Source organism: Gorilla gorilla, chromosome X (assembly GCF_029281585.2).
Source record: "Gorilla gorilla gorilla isolate KB3781 chromosome X, NHGRI_mGorGor1-v2.1_pri, whole genome shotgun sequence".
NCBI classification, from domain to species: domain Eukaryota; kingdom Metazoa; phylum Chordata; class Mammalia; order Primates; family Hominidae; genus Gorilla; species Gorilla gorilla.
Window position 1 is genome coordinate 144,097,087 of NC_073247.2, and position 23,002 is coordinate 144,120,088.

The 23,002-nt window shown below is 40.0% G+C and overlaps 1 long non-coding RNA gene across 1 annotated transcript in view; it reads left to right on the plus strand.

Annotated features, from left to right (window-relative positions):
* LOC129530043 (uncharacterized) overlaps window positions 1–23,002 on the plus strand; it is a 228,964-nt gene that overhangs the window by 145,138 nt on the left and 60,824 nt on the right. The gene's annotated exons all lie outside the window — the stretch shown is intronic.

The following is a 23,002-nucleotide window of genomic DNA, read 5'->3' on the forward strand; positions in this document are numbered from 1 at the left end:
AAAGTAGGAAACACTGGTAAGTCAGACTGGGACCAGGGGAGATGCGAATTGGGGGATGTGATTCCTTAGCTCCATCCCAAACACTTCTTACTGACCTATATTCATTTCCTTAATAAATTTAATAATTATTAGCTTATTAAATTCTTTATTCTCTATTACAAAGGGCTGTCCATTAGAATACAGGCCAGGAACAAGGAGTAAATTACCCCTGTATCATTACCCAAGCTCATTTGTCACAGATGGAGACTCTTCAAAAGAGACAGAAATTCTTAAATGAGGGTCTAAATTTAAGAACCATGACTGAGCAGTCTCTGACCAGTTGATACAAATTACACATTCTCCAGCAGCTGTCTAAATAGATACATACACATGTACACACATACATAAATGCTATGTTATTAGGTACATACACAGAACTATATCTTCTTGCTGAATTGAGCCTTTTAGAATTATGAAATATTTCCTGTATCTTTCCTTAAAGTATAGTTTGTCGAATATTAATACAGTCATACAAGCTTTCTTTTGGTTAGTGTATACATGGTGTATCTTTTTCTATATTTTTACTTTCAACCTATTTCTGTTTTAACATTTAAAGTGTGTTTCTTGCTCCTTGTAGACATAATTGGGGTCTATTTTTAAAATCGAGTCTGTCAATTCAGTTATTTTCATTGTTTCATTATTTTTGGTGTTTAGTCTATTTATATTTAATGCAATTATCAGTATAGTTTGTCTTAAGTCTACAATTTTGCTATTTATTTTCTATTTGTCCCATCTATTCTTCATTTCTTTCTTTTTCTACTTTCTTTGTTTTAATAAGGCATTTATTATTCCATTTATCTCCTCTATTAGTCTTTATGTTATACTTTTTTATTGTTCCTTTAGAAGTCATCCTAAAAATTTCAAAATACATGTGTAGCTTAATGAAGTTCACCTTAAAGTAGTACTTTTTCTCCATTCGGAACCATGCAAGAACCTTACAGGAATTTAACCCTAGTCACCCTTCACACCCTTTCAGTTATCACAAGATATATTTTACATTTAACCCCACAAAACTTTATTATTGCTTTTGTTTTAAATAGTCAATAATTTTTGATAATGACCAAATTATTTAGCCTTTCCTGTACTATTCATTCTTTCTTGAAGTTCCAAGGAGTAATTTTCTTTCAGCTTTCAAGAACTTCCTTTAGTATTTTTTTCTAATACTAGCAAAAATTTATTTCTGCTTTTGTCTGAGTTTTTTTCAGTGATTTTTGAAATGTTGGGTGTAGAATTCTAGGTTGGACATGTTTTTGTTTTTCTTTTGCTCTTTTTGGCACTTTAAAGATGTCATTTTATGGTCGTCTGCCTTCCATAGTTTCTGTGGATAAGTCAGCTATCTTCTTATATTGTTCTTCTCAGGACAATGTGTTTTATTCCTTTGGGCACTTTTGGGATTTTCACTTTAACTGATTTGAGCAGCTTGACTGTGATGTACATAAATTGTTTTTCTTCATATTTATTCTGCTTGACGTTCACTGAGCTTTTTGAATCTGTGAGTTGATGCTTTTCATCACATTTAGAAAATTTCCATTCATTATTTCTTCCATTCCATTCTCCTTTTTCTCTTCTTCTGGGACTCTAATTACATATATGCTAGACCTTTGTCTGTATCCCACATTTCTCTTATGTGCTGTTTTGATTTTTACATTCATTTTTCTCTTGAGGTTCAGTTTAAATTTTCTATTGACCTGTCAATAGGCCTATCTTCCAGTTGACTGATACTATCTTCTGCTATTAAATCTATCCAATGGGCTGGGTGCAGTGGCTCATGCCTGTAATCCCAGCACTTTGGAAGGCCGAGGCGGGCAGATCAACTAATGTCAGGAGTTTGAGACCAGCCTGGTGAAACCCCAATCTCTACATAAAACACAAAAATTAACCAGGCATGGTGGCATATGTCTGTAATCCCAGCTACTAGGGAGGCTGAGGCAGGAGAATCATTTGAACCCGGGAGGCAGAGGTTACAGTGAGCCAAGATCATGCCACTGCACTCCAGCCTGGGCAACAGAGCAAGACTCCATCTCAAAAAAAAAAAAAAACTATCCAGTGAATTCTTAATTTCAGATATTGCATCTTGCAGTTGTAAAATAACCATTTAATGTTTAAATAATTATTTGTTGAAATACTTCATCATTTTACTCATTCAATTATATTATTGGTGCCCCAAACTTCATTCCCCTCTACTTTTGGTCTGGGAGTCTCATTTTCATTTACCAGATCCAATGATTCCTTTATTCCTCTGTTTGGGAATAAAGGCCTAGCCTTTTTTTATGATTCTAATCTTAGTTTTCCAGGAACCTGACCATTAGTTTCAAGCTCTCCTTCATAAGTTTTCTAAGGAAAGCTCCTTCAGTTACTGAAGCCTGCCTGTTCTAATAATTCAGAGCTCCCAAACTGGGATTAGACCCTCCCCTTTTCCACTTGATTCCATGCAAGCTTGTGTGTGTGTTTGTGTGTGTGTGTATGTGTGTGTGTGTTCATAAAGCCTAGGCATATTTCGTCAGGGTTCAAATGGGCATAATTTTCATGTAATCAAGGCAGCTAATGAACATATGGGTATCTGGTGATATGTGAAAAATTATGTCTATTAATTTGTAAATTTTGATACACACAGGTGATAATTATAGGCATTCCTGAGCATTTATTTTCCCAATCATTTTCTGCAATTAAGCTTAAAATTTCTACAATACGTAATCTTAAGTACTTTAATTTCAAATCAAATACATTATATAACATGGTTTCTAAGAAATTTTATCCATTAATGAGTATTTATCTACCTAAGTATTTAATAAAAGGTTTAATGTTTGTATATCCGTTTTCACAGCAGCATTATTCATAAAAGCCAAAAGGTAGAGGCAACCCACATGTCCATCAGTGGGTGAATGGATACACAAAATGTGGATATACATGCAATAGAATATTATTCAGCCTTAAAAAGAAGGAAATTCTGGCACATGCTGCAATGTGAATGAACCCTGAGGACATTAAAATTAAATAGGGCAATCACAAAAAGACAAATATTGTATGATTTTATTTATATGCATTATTAAGAGTAGCCAAATTCACAGAAAAAGAAAACAGAATGGTGGTTACCAGGGACTGGGGGGAGTTGGTAAATCGGGAGTTGTTTAATGGGGATGGTTTTAGTTTTACAAGATGAAAAAGTGCTGGAGATTGGTTGCACAAAATATGTGAATATACTTAGTGAACTCTACATTTAAAATGGCCATGATGGTAAATTTTATGTTTGTGTGTTCTATTATGTTTACAACTTAAAAATGAGTTCAGTGTTTTTAGAACTTCAACATGACTGATCTGTGTGATAGAACTGTGACCATATAAAAAGTACTGATGTGAGGCCAGGCACAGTGGCTCACACCTGTAATCCCAGCACTTTGGGAGACTGAGGTGGGTGGATTGCTTGAGGCCAGGAGTTTGAGACCAGCCTGGCCAATATGGCAAAACCCCATCTCTACTAAAAACACAAAAAATTAGCCAGCTACTCGGGAGGCTGAGGCAGGAGAATCGCTGGAACCCAGAAGGCAGAGGTTGTAGTTAGCCGAGGTCATGCCACCGCACTCCAGCCTGGGCGACAGAGCGTGATTCTGTCTCGAAAACAACAACAACAACAACAACAACAAAAACCTGATGTGAGGGGAAATAAACTACAAAATGAAAATGAAGCAATGATGATGAAAATGAATGAAGAAAAGGTAAAAGAAAAGGAAGACTTAGATATCAGACTAAGAATTTGAAAAATAGGACAATAAAATAGAGGTGTTAAGTATGAACAATCAATAAGCAATAATCAACTCATAAGGGCATAATGTGGACAATATATGTTCAACTGTGAGCCATAAAATACAAGGTATTGGGGACAAAAGTTAAATATAATGCATACACACACACACACACTAAATGATGTCCCTATGGAAAGATGTCTAATATCTAATCCAAGAATACAGGATACATGAAAAACAAAAAGAAAAATAAAGAATATACACAGGAGTACAGTTCAGCAACAGCATTTACATCAGTAGATACAAAGATAAAAATTAATTGTATTTACTCACAAAAATATGTTTTCCTCTCAAGACGTCATTGTACTCAGTAAATGTTGCAATGTTGCATCTACCAAAAAATTAAGACTAATAATTGTGTTTACAATAAAATGAGCATATAGATCCATAAACATTTCATTATAATTATGAATAATTATTAAGGTCTACCAGATTAGTGTATTCTATACTGGGTAATGTTAAAATTTCAGATGTCTGTTGCAAATCAGATCTGTACATAGCTCTTAGGCTGATTCAATCAATTTGTTGAGTTACTAGCAATGTGAGGATTAACAAAGGGTAAAACATTATCTCTGGCGTCAAAGTATTTACAGACTGACTGGGACCACATCGATGCATTGGAAAAGCTATGAATGTGTTGGTTATGCTTCTTCATGTTTTCAGGCAAAACTCTCTTCCTAATGTTGCACTTCTGTCACAAGATGAGAAAAGGGGACTGAAGGCCAGGACTAGTCAGCTACTCTCAAAACCATGTCCCATGCATTATATTTTTCTAAGTAATTTTGAGGAAAATTTTGGATCCTATTGATCGCTCCCAGGCATCAGTAATAGTTGATCATCTAGGTGGTTGGAGTGTGTACAAGCCCAAAAAAGACAAGAGAACCTACCACACCTCTATACATTTCCCTCTAACCCAGGGTGGCAGCCTTCCATCACTTTTGAAAGCTTCTCCCTCACTAACTCAGAGTGAGGAGAGTCAGTGTTAGATGAGCATCCTAAGGATGGTGGAAAACAAACTGAAGAAAGTGCAGAGGAGTGGAATCACATACCTCCAAAAGAGGTCCGAGTATGCATTTGGTGTCCACACATGCCTCTGGATCTGTAGTATAAACTTCTAACTTCACTTACCTGTCTCTATCTTTAGCAAGCATTGCTTGTCAACTGTTGGGTACTGCGGATGAGAGAAAATGACACAGACATAGTCCTGCCCTCATGAAGCTTAGATTGTAGCAGAGGAATAAAATATGAAAGAAGTAATTGTGGATTCACTGTTATGATAAAAGCAATGTGGAAGTAGATAGCAAGTGTACCTAACCTAGTTTAGGAAATCAAAGAAGGCCTCCTAAGAGAGTGAAACTTACATTGAGACTTGAAGGCTAAGATCTAGCTAAGTCTGAGGGGGATGAGGTAGAGAAAAGTATTACAGAAAGAAAGAACTGTATGGGCAAAGACCCAAAGGCATAGTGCTTTCGATGAATTGAAGGAAATCCAGAGTGCTTAGAATGATGTTAGAATACAGAAAAAGGGGGAGGAGAGCCAAGATGGCCGAATAGGAACAGCTCCGGTCTACAGCTCCCAGCGTGAGCGACGCAGAAGACGGGTGATTTCTGCATTTCCATCTGAGGTACTGGGTTCATCTCACTAGAGAGTGCCAGACAGTGGGCGCAGCCCAGTGGGTGCGCGCACCGTGCGCGAGCCGAAGCAGGGCGAGGCATTGCCTCACCTGGGAAGCGCAAGGGGTCAGGGAGTTCCCTTTCTGAGTCAAAGAAAGGGGTGACGGACGCACCTGGAAAATCCGGTCACTCCCACCCGAATATTGCGCTTTTCAGACCTGCTTAAAAAACGGCGCACCACGAGACTATATCCCACACCTGACTCGGAGGGTCCTACGCCCACAGAATCTCGCTGATTGCTAGCACAGCAGTCTGAGATCAAACTGCAAGGCGGCAGCGAGGCTGGGGGAGGGGCGCCCGCCATTGCCCAGGCTTGCTTAGGTAAACAAAGCAGCCGGGAAGCTCCAACTGGGTGGAGCCCACCACAGCTCAAGGAGGCTTGCCTGCCTCTGTAGGTTCCACCTCTGGGGGCAGGGCACAGACAAACAAAAAGACAGCAGTAACCTCTGCAGACTTAAATGTCCCTGTCTGACAGCTTTGAAGAGAGCAGTGGTTCTCCCAGCACGCAGCTGGAGATCTGAGAACGGGCAGACTGCCTCCTCAAGTGGGTCCCTGACCCCTGACCCCCGAGCAGCCTAACTGGGAGGCATCCCCCAGCAGGGGCACACTGACACCTCACACGGCAGGGTATTCCAACAGACCTGCAGCTGAGGGTCCTGTCTGTTAGAAGGAAAACTAACAAACAGAAAGGACATCCACACTGAAAACCCATCTGTACATCACCATCATCAAAGACCAAAAGTAGATAAAACCACAAAGATGCGGAAAAAACAGAACAGAAAAACTGGAAACTCTAAAACGCAGAGCACCTCTCCTCCTCCAAAGGAACGCAGTCCCTCACCAGCAACGGAACAAAGCTGGATGGAGAATGAGTTTGACGAGCTGAGAGAAGAAGGCTTCAGACGATCAAATTACTCTGAGCTACGGGAGGACATTCAAACCAAAGGCAAAGAAGTTGAAAACTTTGAAAAAAATTTAGAAGAATGTATAACTAGAATAACCAATACAGAGAAGTGCTTAAAGGAGCTGATGGAGCTGAAAACCAAGGCTCGAGAACTACGTGAAGAATGCAGAAGCCTCAGGAGCCGATGCGATCAACTGGAAGAAAGGGTATCAGCAATGGAAGATGAAATGAATGAAATGAAGCGAGAAGGGAAGTCTAGAGAAAAAAGAATAAAAAGAAATGAGCAAAGCCTCCAAGAAATATGGGACTATGTGAAAAGACCAAATCTACGTCTGATTGGTGTACCTGAAAGTGATGCGGAGAATGGAACCAAGTTGGAAAACACTCTGCAGGATATTATCCAGGAGAACTTCCCCAATCTAGCAAGGCAGGCCAACATTCAGATTCAGGAAATACAGAGAACGCCACAAAGATACTCCTCGAGAAGAGCAACTCCAAGACACATAATTGTCAGATTCACCAAAGTTGAAATGAAGGAAAAAATGTTAAGGGCAGCCAGAGAGAAAGGTCGGGTTACCCTCAAAGGGAAGCCCATCAGACTAACAGCGGATTTCTCGGCAGAAACCCTACAAGCCAGAAGAGAGTGGGGGCCAATATTCAACATTCTTAAAGAAAAGAATTTTCAACCCAGAATTTCATATCCAGCCAAACTAAGCTTCATAAGTGAAGGAGAAATAAAATACTTTACAGACAAGCAAATGCTGAGAGATTTTGTCACCACCAGGCCTGCCCTAAAAGAGCTCCTGAAGGAAGCACTAAACATGGAAAGGAACAACCGGTACCAGCCGCTGCAAAATCATGCCAAAATGTAAAGACCATTGAGACTAGGAAGAAACTGCATCAACTAATGAGCAAAATCACCAGCTAACATCATAATGACAGGATCAAATTCACACATAACAATATTAACTTTAAATGTAAATGGACTAAATTCTCCAATTAAAAGACACAGACTGGCAAGTTGGATAAAGAGTCAAGACCCATCAGTATGCTGTATTCAGGAAACCCATCTCACGTGCAGAGACACACATAGGCTCAAAATAAAAGGATGGAGGAAGATCTACCAAGCAAATGGAAAACAAAAAAAGGCAGGGGTTGCAATCCTAGTCTCTGACAAAACAGACTTTAAACCAACAAAGATCAAAAGAGACAAAGAAGGCCATTACATAATGGTAAAGGGATCAATTCAACAAGAGGAGCTAACTATCCTAAATATATATGCACCCAATATAGGAGCACCCAGATTCATAAAGCAAGTCCTGAGTGACCTACAAAGAGACTTAGACTCCCACACATTAATAATGGGAGACTTTAACACCCCACTGTCAACATTAGACAGATCAACGAGACAGAAAGTCAACAAGGATACCCAGGAATTGAACTCAGCTCTGCACCAAGTGGACCTAATAGACATCTACAGAACTCTCCACCCCAAATCAACAGAATATACATTTTTTTCAGCACCACACCACACCTATTCCAAAATTGACCACATACTTGGAAGTAAAGCTCTCCTCAGCAAATGTAAAAGAACAGAAATTATAACAAACTATCTCTCAGACCACAGTGCAATCAAACTAGAACTCAGGATTAAAAATCTCACTCAAAGCCGCTCAACTACATGGAAACTGAACAACCTGCTCCTGAATGACTACTGGGTACATAACGAAATGAAGGCAGAAATAAAGATGTTCTTTGAAACCAACGAGAACAAAGACACAACATACCAGAATCTCTGGGATGCATTCAAAGCAGTGTGTAGAGGGAAATTTATAGCACTAAATGCCCACAAGAGAAAGCAGGAAAGATCCAAAATTGACACCCTAACATCACAATTAAAAGAACTAGAAAAGCAAGAGCAAACACATTCAAAAGCTAGCAGAAGGCAAGAAATAACTAAAATCAGAGCAGAACTGAAGGAAATAGAGACACAAAAAACCCTTCAAAAAATCAATGAATCCAGGAGCTGGTTTTTTGAAAGGATCAACAAAATTGATAGACTGCTAGCAAGACTAATAAAGAAAAAAAGAGAGAAGAATCAAATAGACACAATAAAAAATGATAATGGGGATATCACCACCGATCCCACAGAAATACAAACTACCATCAGAGAATACTACAAACACCTCTACGCAAATAAACTAGAAAATCTAGAAGAAATGGATACATTCCTTGACACATACACTCTCCCAAGACTAAACCAGGAAGAAGTTGAATCTCTGAATAGACCAATAACAGGAGCTGAAATTGTGGCAATAATCAATAGTTTACCAACCAAAAAGAGTCCAGGACCAGATGGATTCACAGCCGAATTCTACCAGAGGTACAAGGAGGAACTGGTACCATTCCTTCTGAAACTATTCCAATCAATAGAAAAAGAGGGAATCCTCCCTAACTCATTTTATGAGGCCAGCATCATTCTGATACCAAAGCCGGGCAGAGACACAACAAAAAAAGAGAATTTTAGACCAATATCCTTGATGAACATTGATGCAAAAATCCTCAATAAAATACTGGCAAACCGAATCCAGCAGCACATCAAAAAGCTTATCCACCATGATCAAGTGGGCTTCATCCCCGGGATGCAAGGCTGGCTCAATATACGCAAATCAATAAATGTAATCCAGCATATAAACAGAGCCAAAGACAAAAACCACATGATTATCTCAATAGATGCAGAAAAAGCCTTTGACAAAATTCAACAACCCTTCATGCTAAAAACTCTCAATAAATTAGGTATTGATGGGACGTATTTCAAAATAATAAGAGCTATCTATGACAAACCCACAGCCAATATCATACTGAATGGGCAAAAACTGGAAGCATTCCCTTTGAAAACTGGCACAAGACAGGGATGCCCTCTCTCACCGCTCCTATTCAACATAGTGTTGGAAGTTCTGGCCAGGGCAATCAGGCAGGAGAAGGAAATAAAGGGTATTCAATTAGGAAAAGAGGAAGTCAAATTGTCCCTGTTTGCAGACGACATGATTGTTTATCTAGAAAACCCCATTGTCTCAGCCCAAAATCTCCTTAAGCTGATAAGCAACTTCAGCAAAGTCTCAGGATACAAAATCAATGTACAAAAATCACAAGCATTCTTATACACCAACAACAGACAAACAGAGAGCCAAATCATGAGTGAACTCCCATTCACAATTGCTTCAAAGAGAATAAAATACCTAGGAATCCAACTTACAAGGGATGTGAAGGACCTCTTCAAGGAGAACTACAAACCACTGCTCAAGGAAATAAAAGAGGATACAAACAAATGGAAGAACATTCCATGCTCATGGGTAGGAAGAATCAATATCGTGAAAATGGCCATACTGCCCAAGGTCATTTACAGATTCAATGCCATCCCCATCAAGCTACCAATGACTTTCTTCACAGAATTGGAAAAAACTACTTTAAAGTTCATATGGAACCAAAAAAGAGCCCGCATTGCCAAGTCAATCCTAAGCCAAAAGAACAAAGCTGGAGGCATCACACTACCTGACTTCAAACTATACTACAAGGCTACAGTAACCAAAACAGCATGGTACTGGTACCAAAACAGAGATATAGATCAATGGAATAGAACAGAGCCCTCAGAAATAACGCCGCATACCTACAACTATCTGATCTTTGACAAACCTGAGAAAAACAAGAAATGGGGAAAGGATTCCCTATTTAATAAATGGTGCTGGGAAAACTGGCTAGCCATATGTAGAAAGCTGAAACTGGATCCCTTCCTTACACCTTATACAAAAATCAACTCAAGATGGATTAAAGATTTAAACCTTAGACCTAAAACCATAAAAACCCTAGAAGAAAACCTAGGCATTACCATTCAGGACATAGGCGTGGGCAAGGACTTCATGTCCAAAACACCAAAAGCAATGGCAACAAAAGCCAAAATTGACAAATGGGATCTAATTAAACTAAAGAGCTTCTGCACAGCAAAAGAAACTACCATCAGAGTGAACAGGCAACCTACAACATGGGAGAAAATTTTCGCAACCTACTCATCTGACAAAGGGCTAATATCCAGAATCTACAATGAACTCAAACAAATTTACAAGAAAAAAACAAACAACCTCATCAAAAAGTGGGCGAAGGACATGAACAGACACTTCTCAAAAGAAGACATTTATGCAGCCAAAAAACACATGAAAAAATGCTCATCATCACTGGCCATCAGAGAAATGCAAATCAAAACCACTATGAGATATCATCTCACACCAGTTAGAATGGCAATCATTAAAAAGTCAGGAAACAACAGGTGCTGGAGAGGATGTGGAGAAATAGGAACACTTTTACACTGTTGGTGGGACTGTAAACTAGTTCAACCATTGTGGAAGTCAGTGTGGCGATTCCTCAGGGATCTAGAACTAGAAATACCATTTGACCCAGCCATCCCATTACTGGGTATATACCCAAAGGACTATAAATCATGCTGCTATAAAGACACATGCACACGTATGTTTATTGCGGCATTATTCACGATAGCAAAGACTTGGAACCAACCCAAATGTCCAACAATGATAGATTGGATTAAGAAAATGTGGCACATATACACCATGGAATACTATGCAGCCATAAAAAATGATGAGTTCATGTCCTTTGTAGGGACATGCATGAAATTGGAAACCATCATTCTCAGTAAACTATCGCAAGAACAAAAAACCAAACACCGCATATTCTCACTCATAGGTGGGAATTGAACAATGAGATCACATGGACACAGGAAGGGGAATATCACACTCTGGGGACTGTGGTGGGGTGGGGGGAGGGGGGAGGGATAGCATTGGGAGATATACCACCAGCATGGCACATGTATACATATGTAACTAACCTGCACAATGTGCACATGTACCCTAAAACTTAAAGTATAATAAAAAAAAAAAAAAATAGAATACAGAAAAAGGGAAGGTGTTGAAACTGGATTGTATAATAACTGCTTGGACTAGAGTAAGGATTAACATAAATTTAAGAGGTAGGATTGGATGTGGGAAGTGAAGAAAAGGGGAACACCAAGTATGACTCCCACTTTTCTGCCTTAAGCAAATAAGTGGATAATGGTATCATTTATTAAGATAGAGAAGATTGGGATAGAAGCATGGCTAAAGGTGAAGACATAGCACTAAGTTCTGTTTTAGACATGTGTGGTTTGACATGCTTATAAGACATTGAAGTGTATCAGAAGGTCTGAAGGCCAGAAGTGTCTTGGCTAGAGATGTGTATCGTGGAAATGGATGAGATTGTCTTTGAGTATAGTGTAGACTTTCTATCATATATATATGTATGGTGGCCTTGGGCTAAACCCTGAAGATCTTCATATATTCTCTGAGTAGAGGAGGATAAGTGATAAAAGTAAGGAGGAAAATGAGAAATGTTGTCACAAAAGCCGAAGGAAGAAGTTTTTATTGACTTATTTGGGTTTATGTATAATACATTTTATTCTTTGTGGTGTATTGTTCTATGTGTTTTGGCAAATGCATAGTCATAAAACCACAAACACCAGATTTAAGAAATAGAATAGATTTATCACCGTCCAAAATTCCCTCGTGTTGCCCCATTTTAGTCAACCCCTGCACCTACCCATGACAACCACTGATCTGACTTCCGCTGCATGGTTTTCGTTTTTCCAGAATGATGTATAGATGGAATCATACTTCCAAATTGGAGATTTTATTTAGTTCATCCTGTTTTCCCTCTAATATTGGACATTGGATATTTTAGATGGAGTCGAATATCATGTACCCATAAATGTGAGACCATGGGGAGCTACATCAAGACGTGTCCAAGATGACTGTAAATCACTAAAAGATCTTGCACTTAAAATTGGATACCCTGGCCAGGCGCAGTGGCTCATGCCTGTAATCCCAGCACTTTGGGGGGCCGAGACGGGCAGATCACCTGAGGTCAGGAGTTTGAGACTAGCCTGGCCAACATGGTGAAACCCTGTCTCTACTAAAACTACAAAAATTAGTTGGGCATTGTGGCATCCGCCTGTATTCCCAGCTACCCAGGAGGCTGAGGCAGGAGAATCGCTGGAACCCGGAAGGCAGAGGCTGCGGTGAGCCGAGATTGTGCCACTGCACTCTACCCTGGGTGACAGAGCAAGACTCTGTCAAAAAAAAAAACAAAAAACAAAAAACAAAAAAGGATACCCTTAGGGTATATGTACTTGGGTTGTCTCTGTATAGAGGGCACAAGTACACTTTCATCTGTATATGATATAATTATATTAGTCGAAGAGCTTTTGTAAATCGGCAGGCTATCAAATAGTGGAATATAGTGTTCATGTGTTGTTTTTGTCTATCCAACATACATTCCGATTGTTCGGGGAAAACACTATGGTTTTCCTTCAAGGAACCAGCTCTTGCATTCTCCCTCTTCTCCTTCCCCCTCTCCCTCTCATTTTCAATCCACAAGATTTGAACGGTGATTTCCCACTGCCTGGTTCAAAGAGTAGGCACATAAACTCAAGCCTGGCCAATGAGAATGTTCTATTTTCTGGCTTCAGGAATGGGCATGTGACCCAAACTGATATTAGCATCTGGCTAGAACTGTATGAATCAGCCCTAGGACTTATACTGGAACAACTGGGAACAAGTATCTATTTTCTGGATTATTTCTACATGGATGCAAGGGTGGACCTTTCAGTGATAAACACAGAAATTACAGCTGATAAAAAGAGGCAGATTTCTATCCTCACAGCTTGAGTGCCAGCATACAGCTATGCCTGAAATCAAACCACTCAGGATCTGTCAACTCTTTGACCTAATATATGTCTTCTTTTCTTAAACCAGCATTATTTTGAAGTGTTTCACTTACAACCAGAAGTACCCTGACAAGTAGACCCTCATAGTCTTACAATGTGCCACCTCCCATTCTGCTCATGCTAAGAATCATTTAGTGACAGTAGGGTATATTTTTTCCTCAGTGCTGTAGGTATTTTCCCCTTCCATATCATGTGGGTAACCAAGACTTTATTTTCCATTGTTTATGTGCTTTTGAATCAGATATGAAAACCCAACTCTCATCCTGTTTGTTGTTGCTGTTTGTTGGTTGGTTGGCTGGTTTTTAAAGCATTGCCTTATTTAGGGAATTATTCTGGATAGTCCTGGAAGTGGGGGCAGGGATAGAGATGAAGGCATGGGGATGGAAACGACAGAAAAGGCAAAATGGGAAAGAGATTTGGAAAACTTCCTGAGCGATGTAAAAGACCAGATAAAAGGAAGGGAGTTCAGTTAGGAACCTATTTCTATTTTGTTGTGTATCCTGTACCTTCTCAGTGCTCTGGGGGATATGGCAGAACCTGAGAAGGAAATGTCTGGGTAGCACAATGAGTGAGACTGATCCCCAGGACTGTGTCTCCCTGTCTTGGAAGTGGAATTCTTGTGTCCAAGCTTAGCATAGAAGCAGCGGAGTCATCTGCTTTTAGTTTTGTAATTGTGGTGAAATATACATAACATAAAATTTACCATCTTAACTATTTTTAAGTGTACGGTTAAGTGGTATTAAGTACATTCTCATTGTACAACCATCATTGCCATTCACCTCCAGAACTCTTTTCATCTTGTAAGGCTAAAACTCTATAATACCCTGTATTACTCCGTTCTCACACTACTACAAAGGACTGCCTGCGACTGGGTAATTTATGAAGAAAAGAGGTTTAATTGATGCACAGTTCCACAGGCTGCACAGGAAGCATGATTGGGAGGCCTCAGGAAGCTTACCATCATGGCGGAAGCTGAAGGGGAAGCAAGCACGTCTTACCATGGCAGGGCAGGAGAGACAGAGTGAAGGGTGAAGTGCTATGCACTTTTAAACAACCATATCTCATGAGAATTCCATCACGAGATAGCACTAAAAGGATAGTGCTAAACCATTAGAAACCACCCCCATGATCCAATCCCCTCCTACCAGCCCCCTCCCCCAACACGTGGGGATTACAATTCAATATGAGATTTGTGTTGGGACACAGAGCCAAACCATATCATACCCCATTAAACACTACCTATTCCACCTCCCTCTAGTCCCTGACAACCTCTATTCTCCTTTCTGGTTCTATGAATTCTGGATATCTCATTTAAGTGTAATTATACAGTATTTGTCTTTCTGGAAATGGCTTATTTCACATAATGTCCTCAAAGTTCATCCATATTATAACATATGTCAGAATGTCCTTCCTTTTTACGGCTGAATAATATTCTATGCATATATTATATTTTTCTTATTCATGTATCTGTTTTTGGACACTTCGGTTGCTTCCACATTTTGGCCCTTGTGGATTATGCTGCTGTGAACATGGGTGTACAAATGCCTGTTTAAGATCTTGCTTTCAGTTCTTTTGGGTATATTCCTAGGACTGAAATTGTTGATTCGTATGGTAATTCTATGTTTAACTTTTTGAGGAACAACCAAACTGTTTTCCACAGTGGCGTATCATCTTACACACTTACCAGCAAAGCACTAAGTGTTCCAATTTTTACATCCTCACCACCTGTTACATTCTGGGTTTTCAAAAATTATAGTGATCCTAGTGGTTATGAAGTGGTATCTCACTGTGATTTGATTTGCCTTTACCTAATGCTGTTGAATGTCTTTTCATGTGCTTATTGGCCATTTGCATATCTTTGAAGAAATATCTGTTCAAGTCTTTGCTCATCTTCAAGCTGGGTTTTGTTGTTGCTATTGAGTTGTATGATACTACTTTCTAATTGCTACACTAGTTGCTGGAAACAGAGCAACAGATAAGACACATAACTTCTACTCAAAAAAATTCACAGGATAGTGGGAGAAGCAGAAAAAATATTTTAATACAGTGTGGTAAATCCAGTGACACGTGCTCAAGGTATAATGGGAGTTTCAAAAAGGAGTACATTAATGGAGGTGTGGAGCAGAAGTGGAAGTTTTCTTGGGGGATATGGTACTTAAACAGATCCTCAAATGATGGTAGCCAGGTAAAAAGGGGGAGCGTGGACATTCCACGCAGAAAGAAAATCACCGGCAAAGACTTGTAGGCATGAAACAGCAGAGTGTGTGCTGTTGAAGTGTGTGCTTGTTGAAGCAAGTCCAAGGCAAGTAATGGGAAGAGATGAGGCTGGAGAGTTAGACAGGGACTGGATCATGCCAGATGTTATAGGCTATTGTAAGGTGTATTTAGGCTTTATCCCAAGACCCATGTGGTGTCATTGAAAGTTTTTAAGCAGAGGAGGTGCGTAGTCAAAGTTGCGCTTTAGATCCAAGCTTCCCAATCTCTTTTCATATCACATCTTAGTATATGCAGCATGATAATTTTTGTGTGGCACTCTGGGTGAGGTAGACTTGCAGCTGCATGCTGCTGAAGACAACAGGCGCAGGCTCCAGCTGTCCCGTGCCCAACACAACTGTCCTGAGAGCTAAGGTTGAGAAGCTGCTTTAGCTAGATCACTCTGAAAGTCATGTGAAGAACAGATTTAGAAAAAAAAATCACTGGAGGTAGGGTGTAAAGTTAAACTAACCAAGCATAGTAGGGATAGAGAAAATAATTAGGAAATAGAATTGACTAAAGTTTATAGATTGGAGTAAAGGAGGAAGAGTCAAATAAGTTTCTGACTTGCACTACTGACTGGAGAGCAGCATATTTGAGAGGGAAGATTATGATTTTTTTTTTTTTTTTGAGACGGAGTCTTGCTCTATCACCCAGGCTGGAGTGCAGTGGCACGATTTCAGCTCACCACAAGCTCTGCCTCCCAGGTTCATGCCATTCTCCTGCTTCAGCCTCCCGAGTAGCTGGGACTACACGCGCCTGCCACCACGCCCGGCTAATTTTTTGTATTTTTAGTAGAGACAGGGTTTCAACGTGTTAGCCAGGATGGTCTCGATCCCCTGACCTCATGATCCGCCTGCCTCGGCCTCCCAAAGTGCTGAGATTACAGGCGTGAGCCACTGCGCCCGGCCCAGGAAGATTATGATTTTAGGGCTGAGCATAAAGTTTTGATTCAATTTTAGATGACTGGCTGGTGATGCCCAATAGATGGTTATTATTTTCCTATCAGCTCTATTGGCTATGGAGAATTGAGCCACATGAACCAAGGAACTAATTCAGTGTAGAAAATCTAATGTCTTTAAAAACAGCCATGGCAGTGACTCTACTAGAGATCTACCTTCTTGGGAAAGTTTCCCAACCGACAACCTCAAAGAGACAACATGTCATATGTACCATGTGACTCCAACCTCTTGGCCACAACTAAGTGCAACAGAGATAGCATCTGACTCAAATTGGGCCAATCAGATTCTCTCTCATGAGACTCAGGCATTGGAACCCAGTGACTGAGTCAATTCTTTGTGGGGAGTCAAGCTTGAAGTTCATATCAATCAATGGTTTTCAAAGTGTAGTCCACAGAGCATTAGAATCAACCATCTGAGAACATGTTAGAAATGCAAATTCTCATACGTCATATCATAGCTGCTGAATCAGAAATTGTGGGGTGGGTCCCCAGCAATCTTTGTTTCATAAGCCTTGCAGGTGCTTCTCAGGTTGGCTATCACTCATGAAGACTCTTGGTACAAGGCTGCCATTCTGGGAGTAGTCCTGATCAATCACTGATAAGTTATTATCAGTGCTTATAAGTAAGCAGAGAAAGCTGGTTTGCACACAGAAGCAGGAGAATGGAGCAGAGAGACACAGACAGACAGACACAGAGAGATCAAGGCAGGGAGAAAGACAGGGGAGAAACAAGCCATCTGATAACTTTTCAATTTCATGAGGCCCAGTTGTTCTTCCTGCAACTGGAAACAGAAATTTTTCTATATCATTACATAAATCCCTTTTATTTGAATGGATTTTCTTTCTTCATTACAATAAAAGTGCCCTGACTTGTTAGTTATTTCTCCCCGAAGTTTTTTTTTTTTTTTCAGACAGAGTCTCGCTCTGTCGCCCCCGCTGGAGTGCAGTGGCGCAGTCCCGGCTCACTGCAAGCTCCGCCTCCCAGGGTCACACCATTCTCCTGCCTCAGCCTCCTGAGTAGCTGGGACCACAGGTGCCCACCACCACGCCCGGCTAATTTTGTGTATTTTTAGTAGAGATGGGGTTTTACCATGTTAGCCAGGAAGGTCTTGATCTCCTGACCTTGTGATCCGCCTGCCTTGGCCTCCCAAAGTGCTGGGACCACAGGCATGAGCCACCGCGCCTGGCCTTCTCCCCCAAGTTTTTATTGCATTTGTACTGTATGGCTACTGTTCCAAGTATCATAAAGGATACTAAAATCAAAGAGACCTGGTTCTTGCTCTTGAGAAGCCAGATTTAATGAAGGAGGCACAGAGATAATGTTAGAAGCACTATAGAGGATGTGGGAATTGAGGTTTGAGATCACCTGGTAAGCACTAAAGAAATATTAGCTGCATCTCAGTGTAGCAGGTGAGGCCAGAGAAGACCTCAAGGGAGTGCTAGTTGATACATACATATGTACTAGTCCATCCTCATGCTGCTAATAAAGACATACCTGAGACAGGGTAATTTATAAAAGAAAGAGGTTTAAAGGACTCACAGTTCCCCATGGCTGGGGAGGTCTCACAATCATGACAGATGGTGGAGAAGGAGCAAAGTACATCTTACATGGCAGCAAGCAAGAGACATGTGCAGGGGAAGTGCTCTTTATAAAACCATCAGATCGCGTGAGATTTATTCACTATCACAAGAACAGCACAGGAAAAACCCACCCCCAGTGATTCAATTACTTCCCACTGGGTCCCTCCCAGGACATGTGGGGATTATGGGAGCTACAATTCAAGATGAGATTTGGGTAGGGACGCAGCCAAACCATGTCAACATAGGATGGGTTTGCAAAGAAGAGGAAGAAGAAGAAGAAAAGATGTTCCAAGTTGAGACGAAAAGGCAGACATGGGAATCTATGGTGTGTATCTGGGAAACAGAGAGCGGTGTAAGGCAGATACAAGTTAAAAATAAGAAGCTTAATTTTCCCTGTTGAACATAAGGGAAGAGTCTTCTTTCTACACTACCCCCTTCTGTTTTCTTTTAAAATTTCTTTCTCTGTCCTTTGCAAGTCTTTTTTATGCAAATATTTTAAATAGCTAAAAATGTAAGCCTTTCTTCCAGTCTTACAACTCCTAGGAGCTATCTTTTTGAAATGCAAACATCAAGGGAGGTAGCATCCCTGTCCCCTAGTTCCCATAGGAGGGTAAGAGCCTAACTTTCATGGGCCTTGCTCCAGTTTGCAAAACTACCTCCTGCTTAAAATAGATGAGAACATTTGTTTCTTCTTCAGATAAAGCCAACACAAGTGACTTCTCCAATTATCACCATAAAGTTAGGACAAAATTTTGTGTGACAAAAGGTGCTCTCAAATCCTCTTGCTCCAGGACTAGTCATTACTTATATTGGGAACATACATGTAATGGGTTGTATCTGCTTGGCTATATTAGGGGGTGAGATTCCTTTCTGTCTTTGCATTCTCTTAGCAAGTTACCTGTGATGTACATCACATTCTGGTTTAATGTATGTTCAATAATAAGAGTGTTTTCTTTCTTTACTAGCTTTCTGGAGAAGATTTCTGGATTGGGAGAAGATCTCTTGTTTTATTACATTTCCCCAACAGTGCTTTAACTTGCCTGGAATGTACAGTGATGAAGTTTTTCCTTGATTAAACTTTAGTCAGATTCCTCTGAGTCCTCTTCCCAACTTGGCCTCAATGTTTACACTTCCATGTTTGTCTTTGCATTGCTCAATTTTAGCAAGAATCTTGCCAAGTTGGTTTAGCCAGAAGCCCACCCTTGATATCTGATCAGGTTTCTCATCCTCTACCAACTCCCAGTTGATGTCTTTTCACCCTGACCTGTCTTCAGCAAGAATCCTGTTAGGTCAGGTTAGCCGGAATCCACCCCCCACCCCACCCTGCGCCTTATCTCTGATGCTTCCTCTTAGTAATCTTCCATCCACTGTCCCCTACCCTACTCCTTGGCTATAAATTCCCAGTTTTCCTTGTTGTATTTAGAATTGAACCCCGTTCAATACTGAGATCTCTTTTCCCATATGGCAATAGTCCTGAATAAAATCTGTTTTTACTGTTTGAACCACTGTTCACCTTTGGCTTGCTTTTATAACACATTACAGAAGGCAGAGGGGAAAGGTGAAGGGCACGCCCAAGGGCAGAGCACGAAAGAGTGCTATGTCAGAGTGTAGACTATTCCATAGACATTGAGGAGCTGTGAAGATTTTAATCAGGAATCGAAATAATCCACCATCTGACTTTAGGAAAATGACTCTGGCAGTAATGTGGAGGATGGAGCAGAAAGGAGAAGGGTCAAATGGCGCAGCACTGAATACATTCATAATCATAATTTTCCAATTATTTTTTAGTCTGTTATTACTAAAAAAGTTATTCTTGGACTGACTTTTCCCTAAGCCACCCTAACAATATCTAGAGCTGTATTTTTTCCCCCATAGGAACATTTCTCCAGAATGTGGAGAGTAGAGGACAACATGTTGGGATGCCTGACACTCCTTGGATATTGTTCCTGAGTGGTTTGGGTGTTCCTCTGGATCCAGAATTTCATCCCAATGACACTGAGATTCCAGGCTTCTTTAGTATTTCTGATGGTGTCCATCAGAAGAAAGGAGTTGCTTATTAGAGTGTTCTCTACCGCTGGCTTGTAGTTCAGTTTATGGTAAACACTTGCTTATCACTGAGGTTTTGTATATGAATTGTGAAAATGGGATGTGATTGTTAGAACAAATACCGCTTGACTTTCATTGGCAGCCCTTTCTGTGAGCCCCAAATTATGACCACTGTTTGCAGGGATTCTTATGGGTGCAAGTTTTCCTAGTATAACTACCCGTAAGTGGATTTAACTTGGGACTTTTTTCATAGAAATTGAGAAGGACTGAAACACTTTGAATAAACTACACACACATTTATTAAATAGTGAAATGGTTAACAAAGGCACATCAATAACCACTTACTATATATACAGAAATATATATAATTAACACGGATACAATTATCTCATAACTGCCATTTTTTCCAACAAACAGTCATTCAATTCTTCATGTCATGGAGGTTAAAGGCAAAGTCTTAGTCCCCATCTTATGCTTTCCCACCCTCTTCTTGAGAACTACATTGAACCTCTATGGGTTAATCATCGTCTTCTGTAGCCATAAGGTCTCTACAAGCATGCTGACTGCAGGCTCCTCAGATTCTTTCTCCATTCCCTCAAGTCCAGTTTTTAATGAACAGGCTGTTTGCTTTAGCAGGTGCTGTTGCTGGTATTCATCCAGTTACACTATGATTTTTAAAAAATCAATCTTTCCTTGTACTTGTACATGCCTGCATTGCATTGCATCACTTATGAAGAGATAGCTCCCTCTCTCATCAGGAAAACTGGATTTGTGTGTCTATGTCTGTTGCACTTTGCACCGGATGCCCTGCCTGCCTTTTCACTGTGTTCTTTCCATGCACAACAGAAAAATGCTGGGCTGCACTGGCCAGAACTGCCATTGTATACTAATTTCTGCATCCACTTTAGAATGCTGTGCTTTTGCTTTGGACATGTTTGTACAAATGGGAATCAGATAGTCTGTCCTTCTCACAAAGCTATTTCCTGGTGGCTGCCCTTTGTATCCAAAATCCTCTGTTTGGAGCTCTTGGCTTTTATTCCCCAGACACCCACTGTCCTCCTGCCTAAGGGAGTAGTGTAAGTCAGGCACTGAACAGAAAAGCTGGGAAGGTTTAGTTAAATGCGCATTTCTAGTACAGGCAAGAGCCAAGTAGAAAATCAGAGAATGTGTGTCCATCTGTTAAAGTTTAACAAATATAGGCTTTAAATTACTCCAGAATTATAATCATACCTCAGGCCTGTCACTGTATCATGCCCTCTACAGATGATGACCATGGGAATGGATTCTGGTCAGTGGAATTTTAGGATGTTCACTATCTAGTCAGTATTTTAGGTTCATTATCATAGCAGACCTTTCCTGATAATAACAAAATTACGAGAGTCTTCATTTTTTGGCCTTCCTGATGTGGTGAATGACTGCATTGCTTATAGGAATTCCATCTCTGCGCCTAAACACTGAGATTCAATGCCTAGAAGTTTGCTTAAGTAAAACATATTTCCCTTATCTATGCATGTAGGTGTCTGATATTTCCCCATTGGAAAGTCATGCCTTTTTAAATGTGAACACTTCCAGGACAGGCAGTATACTAAATACGGCCATTCTTGAACACCATAGGGTAATTTGTCTCTTAGATCTCAACTATGAGCAGTTCTCCATAGTCTGAGAAGCCCAACAGGAAAGCACTTAAGGGGAAAAGTCCAGATCTATCAGAGGAAGCAGGCCTGATAAGTTGCTATCATGAGGATTTTCCAGGGCCAGAGGCCACCATGAGGGATGAGAAAAGGATGCTGTGAAAAGAATTTGAAAAGTACCCAAGACAAACTTGGTTTACATCTGGTTTTGCCTGTGGGTCAACTTTCTTCCAGCCAATAGAAACTCCAAGTCTCCAATTTGATGATGGTCGGGAATGCTTGCCCTGAATTCTTACCTAACATTCAGCATCCTCAAAGAGAAAGACATTAACTGAATTCTGAAGAGGCCTAAGACCTCTTGTAAATGTCTATATACTGAACTGTTTTTAGTGCTGGTATTATCAGACTCACAGAAACACCTACAAAACATTAAATGGCTCAAAGTGGGCTTATCAAGAAATGCCATCATGGGAACCACCTTAGAAATAGTAAAACAGGGCACAAGGGGCAAGAGAACTATGTATAGGGCAGCTGACACTTGACAAGGACCCAACCTCCTCCCTGACCCTCTTCACTGTTAAGAGACACATCAGTAATACTTTGCTCTGCCATAGCCTCTGATCTAAACTCTCTTCACCGCAGTTTTCTATCAATCAGCCCAACTCCAGAACAGTGGTCAATGCAGAGAAGTTCCAGATTCGCATTTTTGAAGCATTTTGAAATAAGGCAGAATAAAGTATTACTAAATTACATTTACTTTCTTAAAGAACAAAAATGATCATCCTTTTATTACTGTGCCATTTGTTGAAGATAACCAATTTTAAGTGAGAGAAAACATTTTAATGGAAAAATTCATGCATCTCATTGTTATGAAATGATTGATGCCCATCTGGAAAGTATGAAATAAACAACACTGGTTTCATATGTTACACTAGGGATGCAGGATAGACATGAATAACTGGGAAAGAGAAACTTCTAATAATGTATCTTAGAATATGCCTCAGGATTTCTGAGGCACAAGAGAAACTAGTAAGCATTCTCTCAAAATTTTAAGTAAGTTTTCTTTTATTAAAATAGAAGTGTTTTTCTTGTGTCAGTAACTTCAATCTTATAAGAGTAATAGGTCTAACACAACGGATATATTATCTACATAATTCAAAATACTGATGGTATATTTGGAAATAAATTTACTCTATGTATGAAATATAACATTGAGCCAAATCAGAAATTTAAATTTCATTTTAGAATTACTAAATATTAGGATTAATATACTAGAGCATGAATAGCCT